Raw genomic sequence first — 21,817 nt, 5'->3', positions numbered from 1 at the left:
TCCTCTGGACATGTTGATCCCTGTTGGTTGCAGTGTTTTAAATTTGTGGATTAGGAATGCTTCTCTGTATTTTCTGTCCCTAGTCGATTTGAAGCCTGACTGAAGAATGAACAAGCTGAGTTCGTCGAATTTGTGATGGCGTTGATTAAAATGGGTCAACACTGCCTTCTGTTCATTCCGTGTTGTGTCAGCCCGGTGCCCGTTTAATCTGGCACTCATTGTTTGTCCGGTTTCTCCGATATATTGTTTCTGGCAGTAAGAGCACTGGAGCGTGTAGATAATATTGGACGATGTGCAGTCAAAACTGGTCTTTATATCGAAACTGAAATCGCTTGCCGTACTTTTAACCGTAGTGCCGCTTTGTAAATGTTTGCATGTCTTGCATCTGGGTCGAGAGCATGAAGTTACTGTCGGTGGTGGTTTCTTACCGAGCCTAGCATGCACCAGGATGTCCCTCAGGTTTGTGTTGCGTCTGTATGTTACCCTTGGTGCATCGGGAAATAGTTTCTTGAGACGGTCGTTACCAGTTAAAATGGGGTGGTATTTCCGCAGGATATTGTTTATGTTTGGAAGCGCGTTTGAGTATTTCGTTATAAGTGCAGGAGGTCGTTGACTGTTAGCTTTTGTTCGTTTTTTAAGAACTACATCTCGTTTCAAAGTGGTTGCTCGTTGGAACGCATTATTAAGGGTTGTCTGTGGATGGTTTCTGGTGATTAGTGTGTTTTTTAGCGAGTGGAGGTGTTTCAGGTAGTCATCGTCGTCGCTACATATTCTTCTTAGTCTCGTTGCCTGTCCTACGAATATACCTTGTTTGCAGTGTCTTGGATGATGGCTAGTGAAATCTAAGTATTGTTGTCGGTCAGTAGGCTTCCTATAAAGTGTGGTTTTGAGCTTGCTATTTTCTAAATGGACAGTGGTGTCAAGGAAATTGACTTGCGTTTTCGAGGAGTTGAAGGTGAATTTAATGCTGGGGTGGAATGAATTGAAATGTGTGACGAATGCCTTCAGGGTCTCAGCCCCATGCTCCCATATCATGAAAATATCGTCTATGTACCGCAGGTATATGAGTGGTTTTTTTAGAAATGAATTTAGAAGTTTAGATTCTAGTAGCCCCATAAAAATGTTCGCGTAGGTGGGTGCGAAGGGAGTGCCCATGCTTGTTCCAAATACTTGAAGGTAGTAAGAAGAATTGAATTCAAAGTAGTTGAGTGTTAGTACCAATTCAAGTAGCGTGAGGTACACTTCAGTTTCGTGCGGGTGAGGACTTTGAGTTAGAATTTTTAAGAGTGCGTCGATACCTTCATTAATGGGAATATTTGTGTACAAAGCGGCGACGTCAAGTGTGACAAGTATGCTATCTGCTGGGATAATGGAAGCGTCATTCAGAGACTCTATTATGCGGAGAAAGTGCGGTGTATCCTCGAGAAAGGAAGGGAGGTGGGTAGGAATATCTGCAAGATAGTTGTTCAGGAAAATTGATAAGTTGTCTGTGGGCGTGTTATTGTTTGAAACGATAGGTCTGCCGGGGATATCTGCGGTAAACAAGTCTTCTGCGGAAACCTTATGGATTTTGGGAAGTAGGTAAAAGCGTCCTGCCTGTTTGTTTAGCGGATTTAAGAAGTGGTAATCGGACTGCGTGATTAGTTCTCTTGATAGTAAGTTTGCCAGTTTGTTCAGAATCAATTTGCAGAACTCTGAAGTGGGATCTGAATCTAATTTCCTATAATGACAAGGGTTGTTAAGTTGCCTAAAAGCTTCTTTTTTGTATTTTTCGGCTGGCAGGATAACTATGCTACCTCCTTTGTCTGCAGGTTTAATGACTATATCGGTTCTAGAAGCTAAGTGGTTCAGAGTAGCCTGTTCCGTTGGGGTAACGTTTCTGCGTTTTCGAGCTTGCTTTGTTTGGTCTATAATTTCTTTCGAGACAGATTTAATGTACAAGTCTAATTCGGGACTCTGCTGCGCTTCCGGCGTCCACGTGCTTTCGGCTTTGAGAGGGATGGGATTAGGGCTGGTTACTGCAGTAGGGTGAGCACGTGTTGACCACGTGTTACAGGAAAGAGCTAGGTTAGTAATTGGGGTGTTTGCTTTTTCGGCAAAGAATTCCTTAATTCGCAATCTTCAGCGCCCGTCTCGGGCGCTGAACCGCAGTCGTTCAGCGTTTTTCACTTCCGCAGTTTTTCACTTCTCCCAAACGTACACCCCTAAAGGAAGCCGAGCGCCAGGCCGGGGGACGCTTGTACCCTTTTGACCGGTGGGTGCCCGGCGGTGGGTTGGTTTCGAACCACCCACCTCCCGCAGCCGAGACGGGCGCTCAAACGGGCGAATTAAGGAATTCTTTGCCGAAAAAGCAAACACCCCAATTACTAACCTAGCTCTTTCCTGTAACACGTGGTCAACACGTGCTCACCCTACTGCAGTAACCAGCCCTAATCCCATCCCTCTCAAAGCCGAAAGCACGTGGACGCCGGAAGGGCAGCAGAGTCCCGAATTAGACTTGTACATTAAATCTGTCTCGAAAGAAATTATAGACCAAACAAAGCAAGCTCGAAAACGCAGAAACGTTACCCCAACGGAACAGGCTACTCTGAACCACTTAGCTTCTAGAACCGATATAGTCATTAAACCTGCAGACAAAGGAGGTAGCATAGTTATCCTGCCAGCCGAAAAATACAAAAAAGAAGCTTTTAGGCAACTTAACAACCCTTGTCATTATAGGAAATTAGATTCAGATCCCACTTCAGAGTTCTGCAAATTGATTCTGAACAAACTGGCAAACTTACTATCAAGAGAACTAATCACGCAGTCCGATTACCACTTCTTAAATCCGCTAAACAAACAGGCAGGACGCTTTTACCTACTTCCCAAAATCCATAAGGTTTCCGCAGAAGACTTGTTTACCGCAGATATCCCCGGCAGACCTATCGATTCAAACAATAACACGCCCACAGAGAACTTATCAATTTTCCTGAACAACTATCTTGCAGATATTCCCACCCACCTCCCTTCCTTTGTCGAGGATACACCGCACTTTCTCCGCATAATAGAGTCTCTGAATGACGCTTCCATTATCCCAGCAGATAGCATACTTGTCACACTTGACGTCGCCGCTTTGTACACAAATATTCCCATTAATGAAGGTATCGACGCACTCTTAAAAATTCTAACTCAAAGTCCTCACCCGCACGAAACTGAAGTGTACCTCACGCTACTTGAATTGGTACTAACACTCAACTACTTTGAATTCAATTCTTCTTACTACCTTCAAGTATTTGGAACAAGCATGGGCACTCCCTTCGCACCCACCTACGCGAACATTTTTATGGGGCTACTAGAATCTAAACTTCTAAATTCATTTCTAAAAAAACCACTCATATACCTGCGGTACATAGACGATATTTTCGTGATATGGGAGCATGGGGCTGAGACCCTGAAGGCATTCGTCACACATTTCAATTCATTCCACCCCAGCATTAAATTCACCTTCAACTCCTCGAAAACGCAAGTCAATTTCCTTGACACCACTGTCCATTTAGAAAATAGCAAGCTCAAAACCACACTTTATAGGAAGCCTACTGACCGACAACAATACTTAGATTTCACTAGCCATCATCCAAGACACTGCAAACAAGGTATATTCGTAGGACAGGCAACGAGACTAAGAAGAATATGTAGCGACGACGATGACTACCTGAAACACCTCCACTCGCTAAAAAACACACTAATCACCAGAAACCATCCACAGACAACCCTTAATAATGCGTTCCAACGAGCAACCACTTTGAAACGAGATGTATTTCTTAAAAAACGAACAAAAGCTAACAGTCAACGACCTCCTGCACTTATAACGAAATACTCAAACGCGCTTCCAAACATAAACAATATCCTGCGGAAATACCACCCCATTTTAACTGGTAACGACCGTCTCAAGAAACTATTTCCCGACGCCCCAAGGGTAACATACAGACGCAACACAAACCTGAGGGACATCCTGGTGCATGCTAGGCTCGGTAAGAAACCACCACCGACAGTAACTTCATGCTCTCGACCCAGATGCAAGACATGCAAACATTTACAAAGGGACACTACGGTTAAAAGTACGGCAAGCGATTTCAGTTTCGATATAAAGACCAGTTTTGACTGCACATCGTCCAATATTATCTACATGCTCCAGTGCTCCTACTGCCAGAAACAATATATCGGAGAAACCGGACAAACAATGAGTGCCAGATTAAACGGGCACCGGGCTGACACAACACGGAATGAACAGAAGGCAGTGTCGACCCATTTTAATCAACGCCATCACAAATTCGACGAACTCAACTTGTTCATTCTTCAGTCAGGCTTCAAATCGACTAGGGACAGAAAATATAGAGAAGCATTCCTAATCCACAAATTTAAAACACTGCAACCAACAGGGATCAACATGTCCAGAGGAAACCTGGAATCTCTCAGGTACATTCCAGGGTCAGCATAATTTTAAATTAACAAATGTCTTGCACGTGGTCAGACTATTTCCTAGAACCTCACATAAGTATATTGTCGCTCCTTGCACCCTTCCCAAGTCATATCTTCCACCCCATTTCCGGCCTTGTCACCCTCTTCCTTTGTTCACCTTTTTTTTTCTTTTTCTTTTTCTCCTAATCCCCTGCTACCAGTTCTCAGAAACCATGACACTCCTGTTACCCCCTCTGCCCCCACTTTTTGGCTTTCTCTGAACACGAGCCATTTCCCGCCCCCCCCCCCCCCCCTGCCTAGTCCTTCCTTGGAAATGCCCCCCTTCCTTTCTCCTTCCAGTGCCAGCCCCCCCCCCCCTTTTTTTCCCCCTTGTTATCATTTCCCTGTACCACGCTGACTAATCCTTTTATCTGAGTTTTGCAGGTTCACCCAGCGCCTCCCCCCCCCCCCCCCCCCCGTCGCAGCCCCTTCAAAGCCTTTTGTTCATTGCATACCCCCCGGATATAGGTTGTTGCACTATTGCAGCCTAGCGAATGATGATTCACCTCCCTCCCCTTCCTGACACGCATCCCCTCCCACACCACTTTCCTTCCCCACCCCCGGGGCCTTCCTCCTGGGAGCGAAGGCCCTATATAATCCCTGCCGATGATGAACGCTTTGCCCAGACGAAGACAAGTCCCCTTGTCGAAACGTTGGCTCTAGCAAACTGAGGTTTTCCCCTCCCTTGTTCATTTTGTGATCGCCAAGGACCATCTACCGCACCCTCTCTCTACCTTAAACTATAACTGTCATCTATGTTTGAATATGATTGAGACACATACTTTAAACTCCAGGTATGAACGGCCAAAACATGCTTTCCTTTGAAATCTTTTTTACATGTATCTCGCGCCGGTATATTATTGTCTGGGCTTAATTCCAGAATTTTTTTTGATGTGTTGCAGAATTTCATGTCTCTAATTGTGGACGTCGCACTTTTTCTTCAATGTCACAACGTGCATCATTGTCTTTTTCTGCTGTATAAATTCTACTCCTACAATATTCCACTTCGTGTGGAACGATTTTTGTTTTTCTTCTATCTATGTTTGCTGTGAAACTGGCCTCTTTCCGTATTTCATGCATATCCATCCTGCTAGAGTTTAGGCCTGCAGTATTTCGTAAATAAAAAAATATTATCTAAACACAAAACCGAAAGCTACTTTGTAATTTCATGCCTAATGTTAGCATCACAACTTAATTCTTAACCACCTAGAGAGACTCATAATTCGTTTAGTGTCCTTGACTTGTTGCTCACGTCACACACCAATCACCTTGGATCGCTAACGAACCAGCCAGAGTTAAGTGCTCATGTTGTTATTCATGCTTCACTCCATTTTCACTTACACCTTCAATAAGACGAAAAATAAAATAGCTATCTATGACAAAGGCCGCTACAAAGCTAACAATGAAGAACTAGCTAATTTCTGGTACGTTACTATTTGCCTTTTCACAAGACGCCGCAAAGAAATGAAGTTTGTTTAAACTCAAGATGCGGAGCCTTTTACAAAATTACATTACCAACATCACCGGTACAGAACAATTCCAATCAACGTGGTTCACCGTGACTTTAAAGCATTTAGCAACAATAAAAGATGAGAGTTCCGGGTGCGTAAGAAAAATGCAGCAGCACAGCCACAGAAAGGAATTTCGAAGCTCTTGCAAAAAGAAAGATAAACGATTATTTTTCGCATCGACTTTACATAGGTTGCGCAGTAACTCCAGGCAGTTGTGGAAGACTACTAGCCACACACCCTAAGATGTTGTTCTTTTTTTGACAACCATGACAATCCTATATCAAAATAAGAAATTCCGAATGTCCTTAAGACTGCTTTCCGTTCAATATTTACCTGGACGCCAGGAAATCGACTACATCCTATAACTCACATAAGCCCCCAAAAAACGTTTCACGCTAGCGACATTGCGAAACCAATAATGCCGCCGCGGTGGCTCAGTGGTTATGGTGCTTGGCTGTTGACCCAAAAGACGCGGGTTCGATCCCGGCCGCGGCGGCTGGAATTTCTTTGGAGGAGAAATTCTAGAGGTCCGTGTACTGTTCGGAGCAGGGAAGAATGGTGGGCCTGTTGGTAAGGCATGTCAACGGAGAAAACCAGCCAAAAAAGACGGAAACACAAGAAGAGAACGACACAGGACAACGGCTGGACTCAAACATGATCACTCATATAATCAAATTCTTTTGCCGTTAATGCTATCGATGGTGAGCTGACGCAAGCATCACCATGTTTGGCAATCTGGAAGGCCTCAAAGATTTCACGAGCCTTCCGTGTTTTTCCGCAGCCCAGGATGGTGACATCTGCGAAACGTGGGGAACATTTTCCGGGACATCTACTGCAATGCAGAGCAAGATTACCATCTTCACCAGCGCCGACTTGCCAAACATGGTGATGCTTGCGTCAGCTCACCATCGATAGCATTAACGGCAAAAGAATTTGATTATTTGAGTGATCATGTTTGAGTCCAGCCGTTGTCCTGTGTCGTTCTCTTCTTGTGTTTCCGTCTTTTTTGGCTGGTTTTCTCCCTTGACGTGTACTGTTCGATGACAGTGCACGTTAAAGAACCCCAGGTGGTAGAAATTTCCGGAGCCCACCACTACGGCTTCTCTCATAGCCTTAGTCGCTTTGGGACGCAAACCCCCCATAAGCCAAACCAAACCAAACCAAAACTAATAATATCGTCTTGCTTTTCATCGCAGAAAGTCCTATCTAATCCGGAAATCCGCACTTTCTGGCTCTGACCTCAGCTCCGTAACTTCTTACAGATACTTAGGAATGAACCTATCTGCCAACCTATCTGCCGAACCTATCTGCCGGCAAATGAAGCTAACGGTGTTCTCGGCTATTCACGCCGCAACCTTCGAGTAGCCCTTCCTTCTGTAAAATTACTAACATACTGCCCCTTCGTTTGACCTGAACTGGTGTACGCATGCGCTATATAGGACCCACACCAAACTAACCATATCAACTTACTAGAATCCGTTCGAAACCGTGCTGCGCGTTTTATCTTTTCTGATTATTCATATACACCAGGCACTACTAAACTCAAAGCGCAAGCTAAGCTCCTCATACTTTTATATCACAGAAAAGTATCTCGCCTCTCCTTCTCCCGTAGATTCTATTATGAATCCCCGCTTAACCCTGCCATTATACCAGCACAACCCCACCCCTGAGCCTCACCCATGAGAAGACCGTGTACCCACCTTCAGTCCGTTCATCATCGCCTCTTTCCTCATTTTTCGTAACAAAGCCCACGGCCTGGATTGACCTTCCTGCTGCAGCTGTTCTCCATTGCAATCGCCACCACTTCAAGCGCTTCTTTAAAACTGTTCTGCCTCGCCGCGGTGGCTGAGTTGTTACAACGCTCGGCTGCTGGCCTGACAGAGGCGGGTTCATTCCCGGCCGCGAAATCCGAATTTCGATGGAGGCGAAATTCTAGAGGCCCGTGTACTCTGCGATGGCAGTGCACGTTAAAGAACTCCATGTGGTCGAAATCTCCGGAGCCCTTCACTACGGCGTCCCTCATAGCCTGAGTCCCTTTGAGAGGTTAAACCCCAATAAACCAAACCAAACCGAAGAACTCGTCTGCCATTGCGAATGTACGACGCTCATGCCCAGGGGCATTTGACGAGTTGAATATAAATAAACGAAGAAACATTTTTTTTAGAAGTTCCAAACAGCCACCACAATCTTAAATACGATATTTTCAAGCGCAATACTTCATTCTTGTAGTAATTTTTAATTTGTGGTAATAAAGACAGTGATCGAGTTGAGAAGATTGGTTTGGTTTGGTTTATTAGGGTTTAACATCCCGAACAACTCAGGCTATGAGAGACGCCGTAGAGAAGGGCTCCGGAAATTTCGACCACCTGGGGTTCTTTAACGTGCACTGACATCGCACAGCACACGGGCCTCTAGAATTTCGCCTCCATCGAAATTCAGGCGCCGTGGCTGGGATCGAACCCGCGTCTTTTGGGTCAGCAGCTGAGCGCTGTAACCACTTTGCCAGCGCGGTGGGGCCGAGTTGAGAAGAGACGAACGATGCAGTGTGAAGTGAAGCAGAAGTTTCAAGTAAATGGAAAGATCAGTGCACTAAAACAGCAGCTGAACTCACGAAGTCCGTCAGGGGGCTGAAGTAGTACTGCCCGTAGTTGTAGATGCCGAAGAACGAGTCGAAGCCTCTTCGGGTCGGCGTGTACACGACACTCGAGTAACCCAGGTGCCACTGGCATGAGAAGAAAAAAAAAAACGAGTGAAAATCCGACCACTCATAAATATCTTGTGTACGGTGACTAAGAAAGATGGGAAGTTGGCCAGTATTGATAAAATAACGGCATTTTTAGATTTTTATTTACAGACATACTGGAGACCATGGTTAGTCCAAGCATGAAGCTCAATTCACACCGTAAAGAAAAATGAAATGAAATACAAAATACAGACCAATTCGCATGGAAATTCACAGAATAAATGGAACGTAAAACATAGACAATTCGAAAAGTAATAAAACCTCAAGATATACGAGGATCTCCGAAATGCAGTACAAAAGGCATGTAAAATTTGCAAGGAACCAGTCGGCATATAAGGCACTTGAAACAATCCAGGAGCCTGCAGCTCAATAAAATGTTTCCGACTCATAAAAAGATACACAGTTCAGAAAATACATACGCTAGTCCATGGTGGTGTAACTACATCGGGGCGAACAGTTCCACTGAGTCACGGTGCAAGGGAAAAAAAGAAAACTTAAGTAAGTCTGCTTGTGCAAAATATGGCTCTAATAACCTAGTATGGTAATGTCGAGTGCTTGTAGCAGGCTGTGGAATTAACTATTGTGATGGATGAAGTCCAAACTTGTCTTTACTAACAGGGAAAGGAACTTTAAACGACAGTTTTCTCGCCGCCCTTCTAGGCGCAGTGTATGACGAGTTTGCAATGAAAAATGATGCCACTTTTGCTCTAAACGGACCTTTTGTATCCCAGAAAAGTTGCAAAAACAAGAAATGCAGGTACTGCCACTACTGGCGGGTTTTTGGGGTAAACTTTGTTGCATGGAGACACTTTTTTAAGGGGCACGGATACCGAAGGCGAAGCTATATTGCCATTGGCTTACAAATGGTGACCACTGAGGTCTGTTTTGCGTAGACAGTTATCTCCATGATTACTGTATTAGCACGGAGTCTATCACGTTGATGCAGAAAAAGTTAGGTTACTTGTCCCGTTGACACTGGAGCTTGACTATCTTACGAGCTCGCGGTCTTTTGTGCTGGTTTTGCGGTGCCGTTGAGCTGCGCATGCTCTGTTAGGTTTCCTGGGCGACTGGCTGTTTTTCAATAAAGCACAGTTGATAGTCCAGTCGTTGTGTGTGCCTCGTCTCTCCTTTGTCCCTGTCTTTTTGGCTGGTTTTTCTTAACTATGTATCAACTAACACATATTTCAACTCTTCTGAGAAAATGTTGACGAAGGTAAAGCTATTGGTCCTGATGGTATTTCGCCACGTATTCTTAAAAGGTGCTCGGTATCGATTTCACGTTATCTCTATTTGATTTACAACAAATCGTTGGAAACAGGCAATTTACCGGATGACTGGAAAATTGCTCACATGGTTCCTGTTCACAAGGTTGGTCGCAACAAAGAAGTTGGTAATTGTATACCCATATCACTAACATCAATGACATGTAAGATTCTTAACATATCCTATATACAGAGGTAATGAGACACATAGCTCAAAACGAATTGTTAATTGACGAACAGCATGGGTTTTGCAAGGGGTTGTCTTGCACGACCCAGTTCGTCGAGTTTTATCACGACTTAGCATCAGGTGTTTACGTGGGGGGAGAAATTGACTGTGCTTTTCTAGGTTTTCACAAGGCTTTTGATACAGTGTCACAATCACCCCTTGTTAAGAAGCTTCATTTATTAAATATTCACTCTTGTGTACGTAAATCGATACAGAATTATTTGTTTCAGCGGCGACAATGTGTTGTTTTAAATGGGAAACGTTCAGGCTACGTAAATGTCACATCGGGTGCTCGGCAAGGCTAGGTTTTGGGACTACTCTTGTTCTTGGTTTATGTAAACGAGATATCTCATGGAATTTCATCTTTTGTGCGGTTATCTGCCAATAACTGCATGGTGTAAAGAAAAATTGTTGCTGACAACGATATTTCATGCTTACAAACCGACCAAACAAGAATTGAATCACGGCGTTCCAATTGGAAAATAAATTTAAATGTCAAAAAGTGCATTCATGTTTGTTTTACTACAAAGAAAAAACCAACTGATTCTCGATACATGATTAAGAACGAACTGATACGTAAAGAGGCAGCAATTAAGTATTTAGGCATAAAGCTGGCATCTGATTGTTCCTGGAACGCGCAAATTGATGACTTGGTGCGCAGGGCAAGAATAGCACTGAATTTTATTCAACGCAAATTGCGATGTTCGCATGTCAATTTAAAAAAGACCGCTTATCTGAGTTGCGTCAGATTTGTTTTGGAGTATACCTGTGCGGTTTGGGACCCTTCGAACAAGACACTCACTGAGCACATTGAACGAATTCAAAACCGTGCAGCCAGGTTTGTCTTAGGACGGTTCCGAAGGCGGGATAGCGTAAGTGCCGTGAAGAATCAGCTCAACTGGGAACTACTTGCCTCTCGCCAAAGAAAACTATGACTTAAACTCTTATACACAATATTTCATAATAAAACCGGTATTAATAGAGAAACCTATATGAAAGAGCCTCACTATGTTTCCAGGCGCACAGACCATAGTCTCAAATTTCGTGAGTATCAATCTAGTGCATATTGCAACCGCGCAAAACAAGGGACGAAGAGAGGAAAGCACAGGACAAGACGCGGAACTTCAACACAGGTTTATTACAGGAAAACCAGATTTATACATGATTCGTAATCACACCTGATAAACAGCCGACACCATCACATTATACAGGCACGTGGGCGCGCGTTGCATAAGTTAGCAACTAGATAGTCGAATTCTTTCTTGGATAAGGATACTGAAGTGGAGCTGATGCAACGGTCATTTTCTTTTTTTATGCAGTAGGCTTCAAACATTTCCCTGCTAAGGTGGGTCGTCAATTTTTTCAAGACAATCGTGTCGCGGAACCTGGGCGTGCAGTTACGACAATGGCTACAGTATTTTGCCAGTTCCCCGCCCCCCGCATATGATTAAACATCTGCGCAATGCTCCTGAAGTCTAACATTCAGGGAACCTCCAGTTCGCCCTATGTAGCAATTCCCACATGTGAGGGGTATTTTGTACACCACCCCAATTTTGCAGGCAACGAGCCTGTCTACGTGCTTAGTGCGGCACTCATACTTTTTGCCCCTTTCCTGCACCATATTGCACATTCCCGAAAGCTTTTTGGGCGCCCTGAAGACCACCGGGACATCACATTTCGCGGCCACTTTTTTGAGGCGATGGGAGATCTGGTGGAAGTTTGGCCACGGGTCTCCGGCGTTGCGGTTCTTCACTTTGGCAGTGCTTCGGTGGGCATCGAGCTTCCTTGGCAAGGGCTTCTACCACCGAGGTGACCATCTCTCGAAGAAAACCAGCACTACTAAGACGTTGTAACTGAAAACGCACGCTATCTTCCATTTAATGTGGGCAAGACTTATCAAGAGCAGCGCGCAGGCAGTTTTTTGTTATTCCCCTTTTAATAAGCTTTGAATGAGCTGACTGGTGGTTTAAAATACCTTTTTTTTTTCAGCGAGGCTGGTACCTCCAACACACCTGGATTCCACTAGTACTAGTGACAATACATATTTCCAAAAACTGCAAGCATCCCTGAGATAGCAACTCATAGGTGAAGTTCAACCCAAAGACACACTCACTGAAGATTTTGAGGATTCGGTTCACTACTGTAACAGCCCCTTCTGGAGATACTCCTTTCAAGAAAATGGCATAATCGTCAACATATCTAAAAATCTTAGCTGAGTGCACTGTGTCGAGGATTGCAGCGATTCGCTTGTCACAATATGATAAAAATATGTCACATCACAATGGGGCAATGCATGAACCGATGCACACACCATGCTTGTGAATGAAATTCTTTCCCTCAAAAGTAGCTATGGTCGAAGCAAGATAAAAACGGAGCATTTCTACAAAGTCATCCACACTCAACCTCGCCTCGCTCAAAAAAAGGTATTTTAAACCACCAGTCAGCTCATTCAAAGCTTATTAAAAGAGTAATAGCAAAAACCTGCCTGCGCGCTGCTCTTGATAAGTCTTGCCCACATGAAATGGAGGATAGTGTGCGACTTCAGCTACAACGTCTGAGTAGTGCTGGTTTTCCTCGAGGGATGGTCACCTCGGTGATAGAAGCCCTTGCCAAGGAAGCTCGATGTTTACCGAAGCACAGCCCAAGTGTAGAACCGCAACGCCGGAGACCCGTGGCTATGCCATACTTCCACCAGATCTCCCATCGCCTCAAAAAAGTGGCCGTGAAATGTGATGTCCCGGTGGCCTTCACGGCGCCCAAAAAGCTTTCGCGCATGTGCAATATGGTGCAGCGAAGTGGCAAAAAGAATGAGTGCCGCACTAAGCACGTAGAAAGGCTCGTTCCCTGCAAAATGGGGGTGGTGTACAAAATACCCCTCACATGTGGGAATTGCTACGTAGGGCAAACTAGACGTTGCCTGAATGTTAGACTTCAGGAGTATCGCGCAGCCGTTGAATCATTGGCGGGGGGCGGGGAACTGGCAAAACACTATAGCCATTGTCGTAACTGCATGCCTAGTTTCCGCGACACGATTGTCTTGAAAAAATTGACGACCCAGCTTAGCAGGGAAATTTTTGAAGCCTACTGCTTAAAAAAAGAAAATGACCGGTGAATCAGCTCCACTTCAGTATCGTTACACAAGAAAGAATTCGACTATCTAGATGTTAACTTATGCCCCGCGCGCCCACTTGCCTGTATAATGTAATGGTGTCGGCTCTTTATCAGGTGTGATTACGAATCATGTATAAATCTGGTCTTTCTGTAATAAACCTTAGTTGCAGTTCCGCGTCTTGACCTGTGCTTTCCTCTCTTCGTCCCTTGTCGTTTTGCGCGGTTGCAATATGCACTCCATTGTCAACCACCAACTAGCCCGCCTTCACTTGTTAGTCGTGAGCACCACTCAAGGACTGGCACTTACGCAAACTCTTTTTTTTTTGTTAAAAAAATAGGCGAATGGAATCGACTGAGTGAAATGCAGGTGTGCTGTACCCACGAGGATGTATTTTTTTTCAATGCTGTAACCCCCCTGCTGTAACGCTTATGGGCGCTGAGGGGTAACCTCTGAATAAATCATAAAGATAAACACAGTATATGCCTTAGAGCAGGAGGTCCTGCAGCACACTCTGTCCTGGGCACCTCCTATCACGCGAATAAGCCGAGGGGTTAAATAGCAGGCAGTTAAATAACAGATGAGCACAGAGGAGTGCACAGCAGATAACTCCATTTTGACAATGACTTTCATATTTATACATGTTCAATGCACACTCCTTTTCATGTGTTCGAAACGCACCTCGTTCGCTGCTCGGCCGTGTAGATGGGGATTCATTCGAATCACCTTGGCTCCAAACCATTAGTGTGACATTCAGTAAACGTGGGAAGAGAAATGAGGGGCTGTTGAAAGTACTGAAATGAATGAAGGCGTCAGCCCTTGAAGCCAATTAACTATAGCGGAACGTTCATTTCCAATCATTATATTGAGCAGAGGAGAAAACAGCGTAATACTTTTTTTTTGAATGGAATATAGGTGAACGAATATAGAATAAAAATGGCTGGCTGTTTAGCGTTGCTTAACGTAAAATATTTAGTGAAAGCAAAGTGGACACCAGCGCCACGTATCTGAAAGTGCGACTGAGTTGTCTGCGGACCCATGGAGCCACTTATACTTGGAACCACTTCGGCTAAGTGTCATATACAGTGCAGCTCTCAATGGTTTTCGTATTATTGGTCACGAACTGAAAATATTATCCAATAAGAATGACCTCGCGTTATTCTGTTCTGATAAGCCAAGCATCGATGAGGTTATCCGTTGAACGGAGGACTTCTGTTCAGTGTCAGGAGCTCGAATTAATTGTTCTAGGAGTTGCGGTAGCTGGTTTTGTATGTAGGGAACGACACCTGGAAAGTATGCTGGTATAAAATCGACAAGTACGCCACCAAAGTATCTTGGCGTTCCTTTGAATGCCTAGAAGCATAATGCACATTACTGGAAAGACAGGGTGGCAACTCTTCAGCGCTATGCTTAGAGCTTTGTGCCCAATGGTCTCTCGATCTTTGGCAAGGCGACCGCATGCAATCTGTTTCTGGCGACTAAAATGTATTATGTACTGCAAAATGCTCATTGCACAACACTTGATATCCAGCGTTCTCCACAGAGTGTCCCAACTATTGTGTGGACTTAATGCTTTGAATCAATGAGGCGTGATAACCTTTCTGGCCTCTAAGCTCTGGCTGCCTCGGTTTAAACCACCTGTATGTCCGACAGATGGTTCCAGGTTTCATGTTTTTCTGGGACACTGCACATTCAATAGTGTGTGCATTCCTGCAAGTAAATATAGGTCATGCTTTACCGAGGATCGTTGTGTCTTCTAATGTTTTGACCGTCCGTGTTTGTGGGGCTTCATGCATAAGGAGTATTTGTCTGTTCGTTTCCAACTGGCTCGTTTTTTCGCTTAGTTCCTTTTCCGAGAAAAAGGTTGTACAAGGACTTAATCTGTATGCTTTTTCTTGCTCCAACGTATTGCTCTCTGTATTTTGGTTTAACGGGACATGACGTACTCAAGAGAGCACGCAAAATACTATTCTCACCTTGTACAATAACATGTTTCACTAATCTGTACAGTGAGACGTTACCTGTTAAAACATAGCTAGAAAAAAAAGGAATTTTCGTCTCTAAGGCGATGTTTCGCCTTTTTGAGGCTTCTTAAGCTATTGAACATTGTTTCATTAATTGTAAAGATGCAATACTTTTCTGAGACATCATGCAACGGACATCGAAAAAAAAGATAATTTGACGCCGCCTTCTGTGGAATTTCTCACTCCACTACCATTTGTTGATGAACCCTTAGATATGGTATATTTAATTGGATTACACAGCCTGTGATGATGATGAAAACGTTTATTAAAGCCACAATGCCTTAGTTGAAGGGAAGGCTGATCGGGTCCCTAGTCTGGGACGCCATTGGTAAAAGCCGCTGCCCATGTGGAAAACACGCATGAAGGAGCGACATTGGGAATCTGTTGTTTCTGCTAAAGACCATTTCTGTAGAATTATTGTGCGCAAAAAAAAATTGTGCTCCCAGAACGAGTTTTATGCGGAGTTGCACTCGCTTTTAGTACTGGATTATTCATTGCCATTTTATCTAGTTCTTTATTACTTACATTTGTCGCGTTATGATGTATTAGCTATGTGCGCCGAATTGACTCTCTTCTCGCGCTTCGTTCCTTATGTGCATTGATGTGCCGCTGTTTCCTTATTGTTTGCAGATAGCTCATGTACATAAAACATCCCATTATTGTAGCAAGTACACTAATAAAAAAGAAAAGGCTTCAGCGGTCGCGTAGTGCTCTCGCGCAGTAGCCAGCGAAGCTTATCTGGTCGTGCTGCCGCAGGTTCGAATCCCAGTCGCGCATAATTATTTCATTCATTTTTATTTACTTCTTTCACTTCGCACAATCTAACAAACATCGCAAACCACATGGCACAAACAAACCCAAATTCAACCCACTAAATCGCAAGAACGTGCTCGGTGGTTGCTCGGAATAGTGTTTTCGCACTAAAAGAAAACACAATGTGGCCACCGGTTTTAAAGTATGAGACCTACCATTGTCGCGCGCGTGGCTCTACTTGCTGTTATAAGAGATGGCCCGGTGCGTTTTTATCCCATTTTCCGACTGAGGTATGGCCGTCACAGTCTGAAAACACTATCTCAAATGCATTTATGTTTATGAGTAAAGTTAGGTATTCACCAGGATCTGCCCTAAACATTGCTTAGAACTTGTAACGCATGCCGCACCTTAAGTTCTGAGTAGAACGTGATTGTGTGAATGTGTGAGAGAACACCCTTTGCTTCACTTCAAGCGAAACGAAAGGTAATGGAGCCTTAGTACTTTCGGTGACTAACTTATTTACCATAACAAATAAACCTTCCCAAGACTGAATTCGGAAAGATTAATCATTATTCATGAGTAAATCATCAGTGCTCCATATATTTCAAACCAGATGCGCGGCAATCCTCGCGATATTTACGCCCGGTAATTACGACACCACTGTCGTACGTAAGTCGCCAATTTCGTCCGTCCGCTGTCAATGTGAACAAGGAACCGGGGCGACCCCAAAAAAGATTAATGTTTTTTCCTTTTTTTCTACTTCAGCGGGTGCTAATTTATTGCTATTATCATCTGGTAGGGTGTAGCCATTCTTTCGACGAGAGGAACGTACGAGGGCATACCTTCGTTCATAAAAGGCAAAGCCTACAGAGGAACGAAAGCATATCGCCAAAGTAGCGACCGAAACTTTGACTCTTTGGCTAGCTGTCGGGCGTACTACAGCCTGAGCGCCCCCACTTTTTTCTCTCTGTCGCCGAGCGCCACAAACAATATAATCCAGTAGACAAAAATGACCTAAAATAGGTGGGCGAAGATATGTGGGACAGATAGGGCATTCAAGATGTTCGTGTAAGATAACACCACTACTTTTCTTAATAATGTCGCTGCTTTCTCGAAACGCGTGGTTATTTAAGTATCACCTGCTTTCTCAGAATGCTTTCGCGAGCCTGATAGCATAGACATAGCGAATGTAACGGTGTGCCACGCACAAAATGCTTCTTCAGCAATGCGTGTACTGAGGCAAAGCTCTTCGCGGCCGAATCGGTACTCGCTGGCGTTTTGGGGCAGAATATACGACTACTTTTGTAGTAACTGGCAGTTCAAAAATACTTCTTAAATTCTTAGATCCCTTTCATGGCAAGCGGCGGCCGACATAGGCCCATTTGCATCGGTTCGCCAGTAGACTGTAAAATAAATTACAGCAAGGAAAGGAAATTGCGCCTATCCTTAATGTGTAATACAGCCATTCATCCTGACAAAGTTTCGAAAAGCATCGTGTGCACATATCAGCATCCCAACAAGCCATTCCCTCCGATGTCTATAGAACTTCCTTTCAGCAGAGTCTAGCATTCGCACGGATAGCGACAGCCCTCTTTTCATGACCATCTTGTGCCGTTTCCCCCCTCTTGCTGCGTCTACTCGTGAAAATCTATTAAAGAAAGCAGGACACAGTTTAATTAGCCACAAATAAAGAATCAACGTAGGTGGCTTACCTCCCCATAATGACGACAGGAAGTAACCAAACAACGAGGGCAATAATTAATGGTCTTTGTCTCTCGGTTAGCCTCACTGGCAGATAGCTAGAAGCACTTAGCCGTTCAAATCTATAGGGCTGCTTATTCAAGCGGGTAATCATTACCCCGCACCATACGTCGTTTCCAGGAGGCAATGATCGTCCTTAATACCGAAACGACAAAAAAATCGCTTAGGGTGTATCTGTGACATAAGTAGTTAAAACCTAGGCCCTGGTTAAGTGGTCAATCCAAAAAGGGTTGAGCAATGAAAAGCTTGCTGAGTTGCTTATAAGGATGAAACCAACAGTAATTGAAGGAAAGGTAAACCATGAAGAAGGAAGAATCCCCAATTTTTTTCTTAGATTCGATAAGTTCTAGCACTGTGGCGAGGCTGATGATAACAGTCTAACGATGTCAAATTATTTGTTCACCAGGGCTGCTACTAAAGCCGCTCTACCTGTTCCGCAAGCCATCTAGGTACAATGTGATTTCTGTAAACGTTGGACAATGATGAAAGAACCTACTGACCGAAAAGATGTTAACTTGATTGATTGATTGATTGATTGATTGATTGATTGATTGATTGATTGATTGATTGATTGATTGATTGATTGATTGATTGATTGATTGATTGAGCGAGCGAGCTTCTGATGTTGAGGTTTCGGGCACCGCTGTACACTGTAGACCTAAAATGCTATTTTTTTATTGATTAAAGTAATGGTTATTTTCTGACCTCGTAAAAAAGCTACTCCGAAGAAGAAAAGACGAGACCTCCGACACCACCGCACTTTTTCGACAATCGATATATCATCTCTATGCCGGAGCAACCGTGAAACGTCTCCAAAGGTACAACTAAGCAAACGATTCCAATCATCACTGTCCTGTTTAGTCTTTACGACTGTGAGCTTTACGTCAGGCGTGGTACTGACCTACATGTTGTAGAAGCCACTGCAATAGGAGTAAAGAGCGTAACGAAATATAGTTGCGGGTGTGCACGGCTGAACACTGCCTGCTGAATTCAAGCTACGGCGCTTTGAGTGAAACGGTCTCTTCGCAAGCACGCATGTCCAGGTTCTCAAAAACAACTCCTATTTGTCACTGCGGACACCCTGAAAGATACCATATTTTTCTAAATATTTTTCTGTAGCAGGTGAGTTCGGAACACACGTTAGATGCTAACCTTTTACAGGATTCTATTGTTCCTTTTTTCTCTTTGTTTGGATGCGCTGTGTTTTTTCCTTCAATTCCCGAACATATGACGTATGTTAGTAATTGTTTGCCCAGTTTTACTGTGTGTAAGAACACCATGCTTCGCAACAAAGCTAGAGGCAGAAGACTGAGTGTGTAGTGCTTTTGGTAACTTTTATGCCAGATATATACGCCCTGAAATGCCATCCTTGCTGATGGCACTCACCGATGGACAAACGTTCACTTATACTGGTCATTGTCGCCCATTCCACCGTCGTCTGCAGAAATATGGTAAATATCGAAATGCAGATGTGCATAAGGGACGTGCACTTACTTTCCCCACAGCGTAGGTGCGGTACCCAAGCTTGCGCAGCTGCTCAGCCATGGTCAGAACGGTGGTGTTCATGCCCCCTTCCTCAGCGACATAGAAAACATCATGCTGAAGACCTGCACAAATAAAGCGTGCATTAAGGAACACGCAAAGTTTTGCCAAGTGGCTTGCGTACGTTGAACCTCATTCGGATCAAAGCACTTGCGGAAAGTGCTTTCGTGCACTACATCTGCGACTTAAACTACATCCCAGCCGAGGTGAATGAAAGTTGCAAGGTTTAATAATAATAATAATCTTATTCTTTACTCGTGCCTACACGTATGAAAAGGAGTCCAGGGAAAAAGCCAGAAATCTTGACAAGCCCTCGACCCTTGGTATACAGATATCGGCAAGCAGGGTTTTTCATTTCAAAGAGTTATTTCCTGGCACGGTACAAGTGAAGTTCACAAAGAAAATATTACATGCGTATACAAAAATAACATTAAGACAAACTATTTGAAGCGGACAAATGTAGTTCATTTTTTTTTATTCTAGCATCCCTAGAATCCCTCTCAGCTACCTGGGTGAAGGCAAAGTCCAGTTTTGTGAAACAGGGCGACATTCTTGTTCATCATGCATCCAACACACTATACACTTTACAGACGAGCGCGGTGAATATACGGCATAAAACTAAAAAGGTGCACTTCTCGCGTTTATAGGTTTTCTTGGCAGTGACCACAAGGCTACAGGGGTGCAGCGTCCTTGGCTAGGTCACTACTCCAAACTGTTCGGCCGCGCGACGGTCTTCCTGGCACCCTAATTTTTTCGTTGCAGGTTAATTCCACCGCTGGGCAGCTGGCGTCATCTAAGGACGCTTTTTGTAACTGGATGGGCCTAGCTAAACTACCATAATCAGGAAACCGCTTTTCCCCTGGAGTTTAAACTCCGAAAGTTTGCACTAGATTAAGAATTATACCTTTATAACGAATATTACAAAATACAATATGTATTTAAAGAAGACTATTTAGGAAGACAGGAAGTCAATCTGCAACGTAACTTCACCTTTGTCGATAAGCTTTGTCAAAATGCTGTACGCGTTCGCATAAACCAAAGCCGTTGAAAACTTTTGGTTCATACTTTAAGCTGTAAGACAGAAAGAGCTGCACTCATTGCCGAATATGAGACTTGCACGACATATGAGCCAACCTCGTGAGTATATTGTTTGCAGCACTATAAAATTTCTGCATACCCGCGTGATTCAAGACTTCCTTTCTACAGCAGCGCTACATTTCTTACGCAATCGACGGGCTCAGTCCTCTCTTCTAGTGGAGCTTTTAGTGGAGAAACAGGAAAACGTTGTTGTTTGGAAGGTCAGGGTTGCTTCAGTTTGGCAGACGACAGCAAGTCAAAATTGCAGAGAGTCCACCTGTTCTATGACATCGAAGGAGTGTGCATTGTCGCGAAGAATAGAGTGGAAGCGCTCAGCTTGACAGGTGATTTTTTTTTTTTGCTCTATCATACAAAGCTTCCGCAGAGTGCCACGCCGCCTGCACGCTCAAAGCAGACATCTTGGTTAATGCTGTCTGGGGATCAGTCCGTGAACTTGCATAAGCTCGTAAGCAATGAAAAAAAATCATTAAAAGTACCTTAAACTCGGAGACAGCAAGATATTTTAAAACAAGTAATTTTTAGTTTGCAAACAGTTCTAGCTTTCCGGCCGGACATAATTTAAAAAGGATTAAAGGTAAATGAACGCGAAAAAAATTTCTGCAGCGGAACTACCCTCCGAATTCTCCAAAGAGTACCAGTTAAAATGTGCCAATTGCTTGCTCAAAAATTATTCTCGATTGGATTAAAAGCGATTAAAACGCAGAAAGCATTATTCTGGGCGTCTCGATGCATTTGCTATAGTTTATTGTAGTGGGGAATGAAACTATCGGACGGCACTGTTATGGAGGGTCGCTCAATTGTTGGCATGACGTGCAAATAGGACGGACCTTCCATCATTATGATCTGATCCATCGACTGGTTAACTGCGCACCAATACTTATCAAAATTTCCTTTCAGACGGACGATAGTGTAATAAACAAAAATAGAATTTAGCTTGATTTATCGGGGTCCCTTCAGCTTCTCAGGCTGTTTGCTACCGGGCTAACGCCTGCCACTTGCTGGAAGTGTAAAAGAGCGAAAAGGGCGTTTTTTTTTACGTTCTATTCGTCTCTTATATCATGGTTTCTTCACGGTAGTACCAAGTATACTATTGAGCATCGAAGAATGCTTGAACATCGCATAAAAAAATGTTTCAATGTCAGTTTTCAAAACAATACCATCAAAAAATCAAGAAAAAAATCGGATAAAATTAAAAGTTTCTTACCAAGGCATTGCAGTTAGCTCTTCTATAATTGCGTCGGTTCTTCACTGCTCTACTGAATTCGCACACGTGAGCGTTATTAAAGAATGA

General features: G+C 43.8%; 1 pseudogene; it reads right to left on the bottom strand.

Annotated features, from left to right (window-relative positions):
- Positions 1–21,817, bottom strand: part of LOC149326528 (arylsulfatase B-like) — a 219,435-nt pseudogene that overhangs the window by 150,434 nt on the left and 47,184 nt on the right.

This window comes from Amblyomma mixtum, chromosome 10 (assembly GCF_055824585.1).
Source record: "Amblyomma mixtum isolate Tamu chromosome 10, ASM5582458v1, whole genome shotgun sequence".
Taxonomy (NCBI): domain Eukaryota; kingdom Metazoa; phylum Arthropoda; class Arachnida; order Ixodida; family Ixodidae; genus Amblyomma; species Amblyomma mixtum.
The sequence above is the reverse complement of the archived record's forward strand: the minus strand, read 5'-3'. Positions and strand labels throughout refer to the sequence as shown.